The 11,468-nt window shown below is 42.2% G+C and overlaps 1 protein-coding gene across 18 annotated transcripts in view; it reads right to left on the reverse strand.

Moving 5' to 3' along the window:
• PDE1C (phosphodiesterase 1C) overlaps positions 1-11,468 on the reverse strand; it is a 689,353-nt gene that overhangs the window by 343,342 nt on the left and 334,543 nt on the right. The window lies entirely within an intron of this gene.

Here is an 11,468-nt window from a genome sequence, read left to right on the forward strand (position 1 = left end):
ATTCTTTTCCCCAGAGACCACAACCACTGATGACCCACAGACCGCTTTGGAAAGCTCAGCTATCAGCCCTCAGTTCCCTCAAGGGACAGGAGGTTGAAAGACAGGCTCAGAGAAAAACCAAATGCATAGCAAGGCTCATATAGTTAACTACAGGTTCTCAGAGTACAGATCACATGTGTTTCACTCATGGGAAAGTGGACGGAGATAAAATGCTACAAATCACCACGAAATGAGTGAGGATCTGAACGGTCATCCGATCCTCTGGTTTTGTTTATCATTGGCATGCAGGGTACCGACTGAAGAGAACCGGATATCTCTAGAAACTTCTAACAGATCCCTTACATCATTTGTATGAATTAATCTACATGCTGCTGACAATGGAAGGTTTTTGTACATTTCCTCTCATTCCTATCAGTGATTTCATTTGCATGATGCATGCATTAAAACCTAGCTTTGCAAAGCTATCCATTGCTTCCTGGCCTTTCCCATATTTTGAACAAGTAAATGCTAATTAGGAAAAAATATGTATAAACTGGTGGTCTCCTGGCACCTTCACAAGAATATTTAGGGGTGAGAAAGGAGATAATAGAGTTAGAGAACCTCCTCTCTTACTAGCTCAAATAATTAACTGGTGAGCTATAAAATGAAATTTTATGTGCACAGTGATTTCATTTTCTCCCTTGGCCAAAGGTCCAAAGCAACGCACACAAAAAATAAAAAGATTATAAAATTTAAAAAAGATCATTTTTACCTGAAACAGCCCAATCACTAGGAAAGAAAAACAATTAATAGAACCAAAAATTCTAGGGAATTTATTTGCTAGGTTTCTAGCAGAGAAAACTGTGCTATGGACTCATACTCAGTCACTGAGTTCTCTTAGAAAAGGAAGATCATATTCAGAGATAGCCAGCTCCCAAAGACAGAGAACTCCAGTATGTTCAGCCAACAGTGATGAGATCAAATTCACATGAAGGCAGCCTTTGACAGTGAGGTTTGGGGGTGGGGATGGTGACTCTAAAGAATGGGAGAATGCAAATCTGAAGCAGAGCTGTAAATAAGACAGTCGATTTTAACTCATTCCTGGGAGCAAGTGCATTTCCATCTGCTGCTGACCAGGCAGAGACTGTAACATACTCGGAACTAAACAGCCCCAAGGAAAGCCCCATCTGGGGCCACACCAGCTCATACAGCAGATCCAGGCTGCCTCAGGGCTCCTGTTCTCCCAAAGCAAGCCCCTTTCTTCACTGTTCTCCTTCTACAACCCCTCCACTGCCTGCAGACAGCTGGCCGAACACAGAAATCCAATCTCCTGTTCAACCCTGCTTCTCTCTTGAGCCTGGGTTAAAAATTCCAGCACTTGGATTCCTATTTAAGGAACCCCAAATGGGACCCCTCCTCAAAGAAAGCTGAAATCTTCTTTTGGAAGGCAAGATTTTTTTAGCAAACCAAACACAATTTCCTTCCCTTCTAGCTAAAAATCTATCACTTAAAGCTGGGCAATGAGCTAATCAGTGGCATCAGTGAAAAACGGAAAGGTGTTTAGAGAAAGAAAATGGAAAGTAAATGTCATGCTTGTGAAGGCCCAAGTAGCATGTTTTCTGCATAACTGATTTAGTCGTCTATTCACGTATTTACAACCACTTGCTGTGTTATAAGTACTGCGAAACAGCGTGGGTGGGAATGGAAGCGATTTTTGTGACCTTCCTCCTGGGAGCCCGTCTCCTACTTAAATAAACATCAGTGAGAAAAGCTGAAAGCAAAAATACCTCTTAATATCTGTGGTGGCACTGTCAAAGAAGACATAAATCCAAAGGATTAAGACAAAAATGTCACTCTTCACAGATATATCCCTGTAATTAGGGGAGGAGTAGGGTTTTAATTGAATTATCCACAGAGCTGTTTCAATTCTCTACGTTGTTTTTCCCCTCATAGATTTAGCCAGAACAAAAACTGTAATCTTCTGCTGAGTTTAACTTCAATGTCAGTCTAATTTTTCTAAGCCTGCCTACCCACTCCTGCAGTGTTCCTTCCCTCTCCCCGCTCTGTGCCCTTCCTCTCAACTCTTTGTAAAACCCACTCCTGGCAGAAAGCAGCTGCTGGTCATTTACAATTCCAGGTGAATCTGAGTCGGTGCCACGGCTCCTTGGGAGCATGAGTCCTTCCTATTTCCTCTAAAATCCTATCTTGTAGTGGCATCATCTGTGTAAGCCTCTCTGAACACACACTCTGTAAATCTCAACAATTTAAATATGGCAAAATGAGCCCATTGTCCAAAATGCAGGGGAAAAAAATGCCAACTAGCAGATGCATTTCTTGGGACCATTTTGAGTTCTTCTGTCAACTGAAATCAGATGAGCACTGGAAGCAAATTTTCCTTAGCTATAGTAGTTACCTTTACTGAAACTATGCCAACCTTCCAGAAATTGGTGGTTTGAACGATTCTCTCATTTTTTTTTAACAATGACTAATTTCAGTCAGTGATTTTACAGTCAGAATAGCAGTTCTAAAACAACATTTATGAGGCTTGATTTATGATAATCCTTCTATTTCACTAATGATCTAGACAAGACCTTATTTATAAAAGTGTTTGTAATTCCTTATAGTTAGCAGACAAGATTTCCAGTGACACCCACAAGGAATTATATACTAAATGCAATATACTTTTATGGGTCATCCTTAAGACAAAAGTCAGAGAGACAGACAAAAAAAGTGTCAGGATATTAGTCTGAATCTGAACTACTCTTAAAACACATCTGGAAGGAGTTTTCAAAGATTAATCTTTCACTACCATATTTACTAGCTGTATCTCTAGAGTGTAGGAAAAGTCTTGATTCTTTAAGCATTTTCTTTGTTTGGAATCTGGATAAACAACAGTTTGTTTTTCTTTAGATGTCCAGTTGTGACTTTCAGAAAAAATGCTCCATCCACTCTCATACTGATTGTCTAAATGACTGCTCTTCTGGTGGTCTTAAGGGAAAAGAAAGCTGCATTTTGGCAGAATATTGAATACTGGGTCCTTGCAACGGGCCCTTGGATTTGGGCAAAAATAGAAGGCTTTAAAGAGCAAAGGAAGGGCACAATGGGCAGAGGTGGTGCAGTGAGTGAGCATGGTGGCCAGAACAGTGGTCTGTCTCAGAAGACAAGATCCAGCCATGTCCATGGAGGGCACCTCTGGAGCAGACACAGGGAGGCCAAGCCCACTCAATGGAGCCTAAACTGCAGAAAGGCCTCCTGCCAGAGCCAGGGAGCCTCCATGCAGCCAAGCTTCACTTGGTCCCTCTGCAGTGGGCTGGGTTCCAGGCTTCAGGTCTCAGCCCACGGCATGTGCCCTCTGCCTCCCACAGGTTCGTGATGAGAGCTCATTCCACTTGGCCCCCTGGGTCACGGCCTCTTTCTACCCCTGGAATACTAGGAATGGTCATGCTGCTTTCTGTCTCTGTTCCAAACCTATGTTGTGATGGGCACGATACCACGTAGTCAATATAAGTTTCAAGTAAAGTTATGATTACTAGCTGGCCTTTCTAAGTCCATGTCAGCATTTTGAACAAGTAAATGCCAATGAGAAAATACACATAAATTTTTGGTCTTCGGAAAACTTCCATCAGACTATTTAGGGGTCACACTAAACTGTATTCTCTACTTATAACATTTATAGAAATATTAATTTAGCATCATTCAGATATACACAGAATTTTTCTGCTGGCTTTGCAGGGCTGTATATTCTACCTGCAGACCTTCTGTTTACTCTCCAGACTCACGTGTCCAGCTGCTCTCGTCTTCCCCATATCTCCCCTCATAGTTAGTGTGCCCCACACTGAACTCATGATCTCCAACCCCAGTTCATTCTGTTCCCACCCACAACCAAACCTGCAAACGTGTTCCTCCCTTAGTGATAATCTAAGCAGATAACACCTGGGGGTTCGAGCTGAAAACCTGCGAGGTGACCCTGATTCCACTTTCTTCCTCATCCCCCATATCCGAGTCCTGTTGGGTCTGCCTCCTAAGACGTTCTCACATCCGTGTCTACTGATAACGGCTTCCGCTTGCTGACGCCCCCTGGTGGATGAAGTCGGGCTTGGCTCCTCTCCAGCTGCCTTTCTACCCTAGTATTCCAGGGGTAGGAAGAGGCCGTGACCCAGGGGGCCAAGTGGAATGAGCTCTCATCACGGACCTTGTGGGAGGCAGAGGGCACATGCCGTGGGCTGAGACCTGAAGCCTGGAACCCAGCCCACTGCAGAGGGACCAAGTGAAGCTTGGCTGCATGGAGGCTCCCTGGCTCTGGCAGGAGGCCTTTCTGCAGTTTAGGCTCCATTGAGTGGGCTTGGCCTCCCTGTGTTTGCTCCCCTCTGCCTCCTCCCAGCCTGTCCTGCAGCCACTCTGCCTTCTTTCATTCTCTCAGAGGGGCCGTGCTCCTTCTTATCTTTAGATCTTTGCAGGTTTGAACATCCCAGGCCTTGAATGCCTAGAATATGCTTCCCTGACTCTGCTTAACTAATACTTAACATAATCATGTCTCAGCGTCAGTCTCTCTTCTTCAGGGAAGCCTTCTCTGAATCCTGGACCAAGTTTGAGTCTTCTCTTCCATGTTTTCACAGCTCCCTGCGGGGACTTCTTGCCACATTCATCACAGCAGATAGTAATTTGTGGAAATATTGTTTAATATACGCCTCTACTGTAGGCTGAACATTCTCCGAGGGAGGGAGCCTTCGTCTTGTTTCCCAGTAATTCCCTGGTGCCTAGCACAGCACCAGGCACACAGTAAGTGCTTGAGAAATATCTGGTAAGTGAATTAATGACTGAATTTTCTGCATACGGATATCTGTGTATTCCCTCAACTATATAAATAAAACTCATTACCTAAAATTATCAACTTTTATATCTTCTGGAATTATTACTATTTTTTAACAATCTCACAAGCTAGGAACTTCTAGCTTTGTCTTACACTCATTAAGACTCATTTATTTTGTTTAATAACAGCTGTCAAGAGGCTTTTGTATACAGAGTACAATAAAAGCCTAAAGAATACCAATATTTTACATGAATTCAGTATACCTCCTCCAGAAATAGAGTGTTGCATTTGTTGTAGAATTCATTTTTATTACCAGTGGAAAACTGCAATGATGGTCATTCTCAAGGCTGTCACTGTCTATTTCAACGTGCCTTATATATATTAAGTTGCCGCAAAAGTAATTGACTTTGCATCAACCTAATGACAATTATTTCTTTTAGTTGTTTCTCCAAAAGCCAGGAGGTAGGTGCTATAAACACTTTCCTTCCATGTGGGGAAATGGAAACCAAGGAAAGTAATCTTCCATGAGCCAAAGAAGATTAAAGACTGAAAAGTAGAGACAGCCACTCAGAAACCTCTCTGCTTAGGGCTGCTTCCCACTGATGGAGGCATGCTGTGAAGCTCAGTCAAAATATTAAGCACTTAGCTGCGAAATATTGAGTTGTAATTAACTAATTCACTAGCATAGTGAAATTACAATAAGCAAGGAATGATATACTAGTACACTGCATCAGTATTCAAGTGAAGAGAATTTCACTGTAAATGTGAGAATCTGCTTTCCCCTTTTGATATTCACCTTCTTTTCCTCTTGTAATGTACATTGAGTGTATTTCAGAGAGATTTAACTTGATCTCTATTAAGAAAAGAAAGACCCAAAAACAATTCTTCAAACACAAATGTCTTCCTTCTCTGAATCCTAGTATGTAGCATGCATATCACTCAGTCAGCAATTATTACTCTCCCTTTTGTTATTGATTTTTAACCTTTTAACATATGTAAGAACTATCTTGTTTCCCTCAATATATTCTAAGTTTCCTGATAGTAAGAATTTTCTTCTGATATTTTCTTACCCCTTCTGAAGCTCCCAGCACCTAGTACATAATGGAAACCCAATAAAGATATGCTGAACCATCTGGCAATTCCAATTGAGTGGGAGAGTAGAATCAATTAATACACTAAATATGTAATCTGGGGAAACAAACAACATGTTTTTAAAGTATTCTTCTGGAATTGCTTTTCGGGTAAGATTCAGGTCAATGCTCTCTTTCCTGGCTCATCTCCTCGCAAGGCTTTAGGTAAAAACCAAGAGTGTCAGACCCACCACTCCAAACTAAAAGTCTCTCCATGGCTCTATGTTGCCGTCACCAATGGCTACTTGGACATTCCAGAGGCTACCAGTTTAACATGTCTACACCCAAGTGTATTATTCTGCTTTATCCAAGCCCGCTTCTATCTCCACAGTCCCTAACAAGGCAAATAACACCAAATTCACTGAGACATCTAAGCTGAAAGAAACTCAGAAGACAACTGCTCCTCTCTCTGTTCTAAATCTGTGTTCTGTCAATTCTCATTTCAAACATGCCCCCTGTTCTTTCCTCTCCAGCAGCACTACCCCAAATCAGGCATCTTCCCCAACTGGTCTCCAGGCCTCAAGTCTCATCTCCAATCTGTCCTCCACCCTTTTTCCAGAATGACAATCCTAAAATTCAAATCTAATTTTGTTACTCTCCAGCTTAACATCTTTTAACAATTCCTTATAACCGAAAGGATAAAATGCAAACTCCTAAAAATAATATGTATCATAAAAATATATATATTTCTCTAGAAGATATGAAAGAACACCTAGAACACAGCACTTTGTTGTTGTATAGTAAAATGTGCTCAATTTCTCACCTCTTCAAACTATGAGCATATATAATTTTGAGTAAAACAAAATGTAAAATCTGTAAATGTCATATATCACTACCTGGCCCCTGCCTTCCTTTCCAGTATTATCTCTCACACCTCCATGACATGCCAAGGCCTCCCACACCTCTTCATATTAATATTACTTGAGTGTGCACCATTGCACACACTGTTCTATCCATTCATAAGCTTCTATTTGTCCCTCAATATTGTACTAGATGAGCTGCAAGAAGATGCCACCTTTTAAGGAAAATACGGCTCTTGGGAATTGATTTGTAGAAGGTAATCCTATTACCTAGACCAATTCAGGGGCCAACTACTTCTGAAGGGACATGGGAATTTCTCCCCAATAGCTCCATGTTGCATGACAGCAAATAGATCCAACCATCCTCTCTCCTTGGGTGACTCTCCGTGAGTGAACACAGAGAAGGTTCACTAGAACTCAAGCCGTTATCTCATTAAGTGAAAACAGCGTTGCCAGTAGTCCGTAAGAATGGCTCAGAAATCTCCACTAGTTTATTCTGGGCTGCCTGGAAGATTCCCTGTTTTTCTCTCATCTTTGCAAAAGGTTTCTTTGCATTTTTGCAAAAGGCTGACATCAATGAAAAGAATCTAAGCAAGTTTCTTCCTTATGACTCTAATGACCCTGCCTAGAAAAAATACACAACTCACTGTAGTTGGTACACGTTCTCTGACCCTCCCAGGTAGAGGCAGCTTCCCTGCGTCCCCCTGTAACTATATTCATCACCTCCAGGTACTCATGTCAGTCTCTGCCACTAGCCTTCAAACTACTTTAAGTCAGGTATATATCTTACCTACTTTTGCAAACCTAGGGCTCAGCAAACTGACTGGCACCTACTAGACACTAGTAAATGTTAATTGAGTAATCCGGTGTTGCCTGAACACTAGTTATACTATTTTAAGATTCAGCTGACTAGGAAAAAAAAAACACAGAGGGCTTAAATAAGAAATTTAAAACCAAACATTCAGGCTTTGTTGCCTATGGCTTTTCTCCTCATTTTTGCTATGTAGGTTGGAAAAGTCACTTGACTTCTCTGTACATCAGTAGGGTGTTAGTTAAGACTGTCCAGAGAAACCAAATTCTAAACATCCTAAGCAAAAACAGAGTCTAACTGGCTCATGTAGCTGGGGTAGCTGACAGAACTGGAGACACATCTACAGGAACTGGGACCTCCAGGAGCTGACCCAGGGATTCCCACTCCATCTTTTCTGATTCCTTTTGAATATGGGCCTCACTGTCTCCTATCATGAAAAGGTCTTCTCTATGAGTGGGAAATTGATCCAATAGCAGCCCCATGAAAGTCCAGAAGAAAAGAAAAGCCTCCCTTTCCCACAGCCAATACAGAAATGTCAGTGAGGGACTCCAGTGCTTCTGTTTGGGATCCATGCCCCACGAGACCAACTTTTATTGCTGGAAGGTGAATTCAGTGAATGGCCAGTCCTGTGCTATGCTGGGGTACCGGCTGGGATGAGTAGAGTCCAGCATAGTAAGGCTGGTGGGAAGCTTGCTGCATAGACAAAAACAATGGTTGCCACAGTCTATTAACTTAATAGCCATTCTCTTGCCTTTATATTAATAATATTACTTTGGGTTATGCAGAAAAAAGCATCATCATCTTTGTGGACTGTTATATAAGCATGAAATTTATTATACTGACTACCTCATAGTTGGGCAAAATAAATATGTGAGAGATTAGATAATTATAATTGTGACAACACATGCCAAGGAATAAGTAAAACCTGCTCTCTTGTTCTCAATTTTTCAAAAATGCAGCATAGAAACACCTTTCTGTCATCATCTAGCAGGCTGGCAATAGAAAAACTTTTGGTCAGGACCCAGGGTACAGTTATGACCCAATTGAGCAAACCCAAGAAGCCCCATGAGGCCCATCAGGGGTATAAAGAACACCCATGACCCTATTTTCCTGACTGGAAGCCCCATGAGGCCTCATCAGGGGTATAAAGAACACCCATGACCCTATTTCCCTGACCGGAAAATTCTACAACAGAAAAGCAATTGGGAGGGGCTCAAAAACTCTACCCAGTCCTACAGAGAAAAGAGGTATGACAACAACTCCTCGGGGGCAACTGAGGTTTATGAAAAAGGGAAGATGAGGATCCTCTCAGAAGAGGAAGAGGACAGCATCCCTCTGACAGTTTCAATTAAGAAAGCTCAGATGTGCAGGATGTTTTCTCTTCTCACTTAGAGAAATGGGAGCATGTGCATAAGAAGCATCAGGGCGCAGATGAAGGCTGAGGACCAGCATCCTCCCTGGAATCACCGCCAGCCTCTGGGCATTAGTGTGCAGCACCTCGCTCAAGGGGCATGGGTGCCATCATCCTAACAGACACTTGGGCTTGCAGGTGTCTATAATCCCCACTAAGACAGAGACTGTTTAAAACTCACATTTCCAATATTTGATGCACTGTTAGTATGCTGATGCTACAATGCTAGGTTCAGATTTCCTCCTGATCCTTTCTTAGAGAAATATGTGAAGTAGTTCTGTTTCAAACATGTACTGAAAATTTACTGCACCCTGGGTGGTAGTGCAGGCACTGGGGATAAAAAGCAAACCAAAAACCCTGTCTTTATGGGGCTTATATTCTAGCTGGGGGAGACAGACAACAAACCTAAAAATAAATAAACTATACAGCACTCGGATGGTGGGAAGTTTGAGAAAAAGGCATGGCAGGGAATGGGTAGAGGTTGGAATATACAGGGGATGCTTCCCTGCCGTGTCCTGGGCTGTTGATTCTTTGCAGGTGATAACCACAGAAATCCTCTTGCTCTGGTAAAGGCCACCCTCACCAGTGTGAAACAGAGAGCTGCGTGATCACAAGAGTGGGATTCAGCCCTGGGCCACGACTGTGCCACATCTTGCCCACTTCCCACTTCAGTTTAGATTTCTGTGCCCCAACCTGGGTAATGATGTTAATAAAACCTGCATCCCAGGTAGCTCATGGCACGTTGTGTTGAAGGTCTCACGGCTGTAAGCTGACCTAAATATATATTTAGCTTCATTTTGAATATTAAAAAGCTCACATTTTGGTTTTATGCTTCCATTATCACCTATTGATTGAGCGTCTGCTATGTGCTAAATGCTGTTCTAGGTATTGCAGTGAGTATCTGTCCTCATGGAACTTACATTCTAATGGAGGAGATGAAAAATTCAACAATAAATTAAATAGGGGAGATACCAACAAGAAGGAGATGAGACACCATTGAATAATCCAGGCATGAGATGATCACATTCTGAACTGAGATGTCTCTCAGACAAGTTGAACTGAATTCCTGACCATCTGTGGTCACTTATAGAGCCCTTTCTATAAAGGTGTCATGGTAATAAATTGGTATGAAAATCCAATTATGGTTTGAGCCTTTCTAAAATGTTGAAAGAGCAGCTTCCCTTCTCTTACTGACAATCTGTTCTGTGGACACATACACACACACCCTTCCATCTCCTAAGGGTTTCTATTTTGTGGACTGCAAAAGTGTTATTCCAAGTTGTATAAAAGAGTGTGTGCTTTGGTTTCCAGAGTCCTTAGCTATTTATTCCAGCACTGCTGTTACATTAAAAAAAAAAAAAAAGGTGGTAAGGATCACATACTGGTAAAAACATGCATAACAACAACAAATAATAGCATCTTCTTTTCAAATCAGAAAGTGAAGCTAATGATCTTATGAGATTGCTGTTGGGCAGTATGTTTGCCTGGGAAGGACAGGTAGAGGGATCCAAAAACACATTTGGGGAAGAAACACCCCACAATTTTCGTGTTCAAAGGCACCAGGTTCTGAGTAGATACAAGAGTCTAGAAAACGAAAACGTGACTACATTACACTGCGACACCTTGGGGAGAGAAGCCTAGCAGATTTGAAACTGAGAAAACTACAAGACAGAGTGTTGGAAGTGCTAATGCTTTCCCGCACAAGTTCCCGCCTCAGCCTTGCTGATTTGACCAAACACTTGTCTCTAGCCCAAGTGTCTCCATGGAGTCGGTTTAAACTGAAAAGCAGCCCAAGAGAAGAAGTTCCTGGGTATGTGGATATGAATCCCTCTAGTCAGCATGGCAAGGAAAGCAGCTCAACAACACTTTCACATTATACACTTTGGGCCCAGACTTTGTGGACACAACAAACTTTCTGTGTGCAGCGCAGTACAACCGGACTCCATATAACATGAGAGAGCTGTAAACACCACGCCGAGAGCTGCTGCCTTGCGGGCATCTAAACTGTCACGAAAGCCTGCCAGCCAGAGACAAGACTTCCAAATAAGTTTACAGCCTCCACTAGCAGTGGCTAGACAAGTCAAAAATCAAATTATTTGGCATGGTTTCCCATCGAATGGCAATGAAGCCCACTTGGGACTATATATGGAACAGCTTTTATAAATTGCACCTTCCAATAAGGACTCCTTAAAGAAATACACGCTACCTCAATGCTTCTCCTTAGAAACTTTGAATATCAAGCTAACTTCGATCAACACATTTTTTATTTGTCTTTTGTTTGTGTGTGTGTGTTTTCAAAAACAGTAACAGCAGCAAAACAAACAAACCTGGCAGGGAGCTGGTTTTCCCATCATGCCCTTGTTAGAAACAGAATGTCTAGAGAATATCGTTGGAGGAAAACCGTATTTTTAAACCGTACTAGATATCTGATGCCACATGTCTGATAGAAGTAGTATCTGGTCGTCACGGAAGGAGTCTTTGGACCTGCCCTGTGACTGAGGAGCGAGCTGTGAATGTACAGCTATCC

This window comes from Callithrix jacchus, chromosome 11, assembly GCF_049354715.1.
Source record: "Callithrix jacchus isolate 240 chromosome 11, calJac240_pri, whole genome shotgun sequence".
Lineage (NCBI taxonomy): Eukaryota > Metazoa > Chordata > Mammalia > Primates > Cebidae > Callithrix > Callithrix jacchus.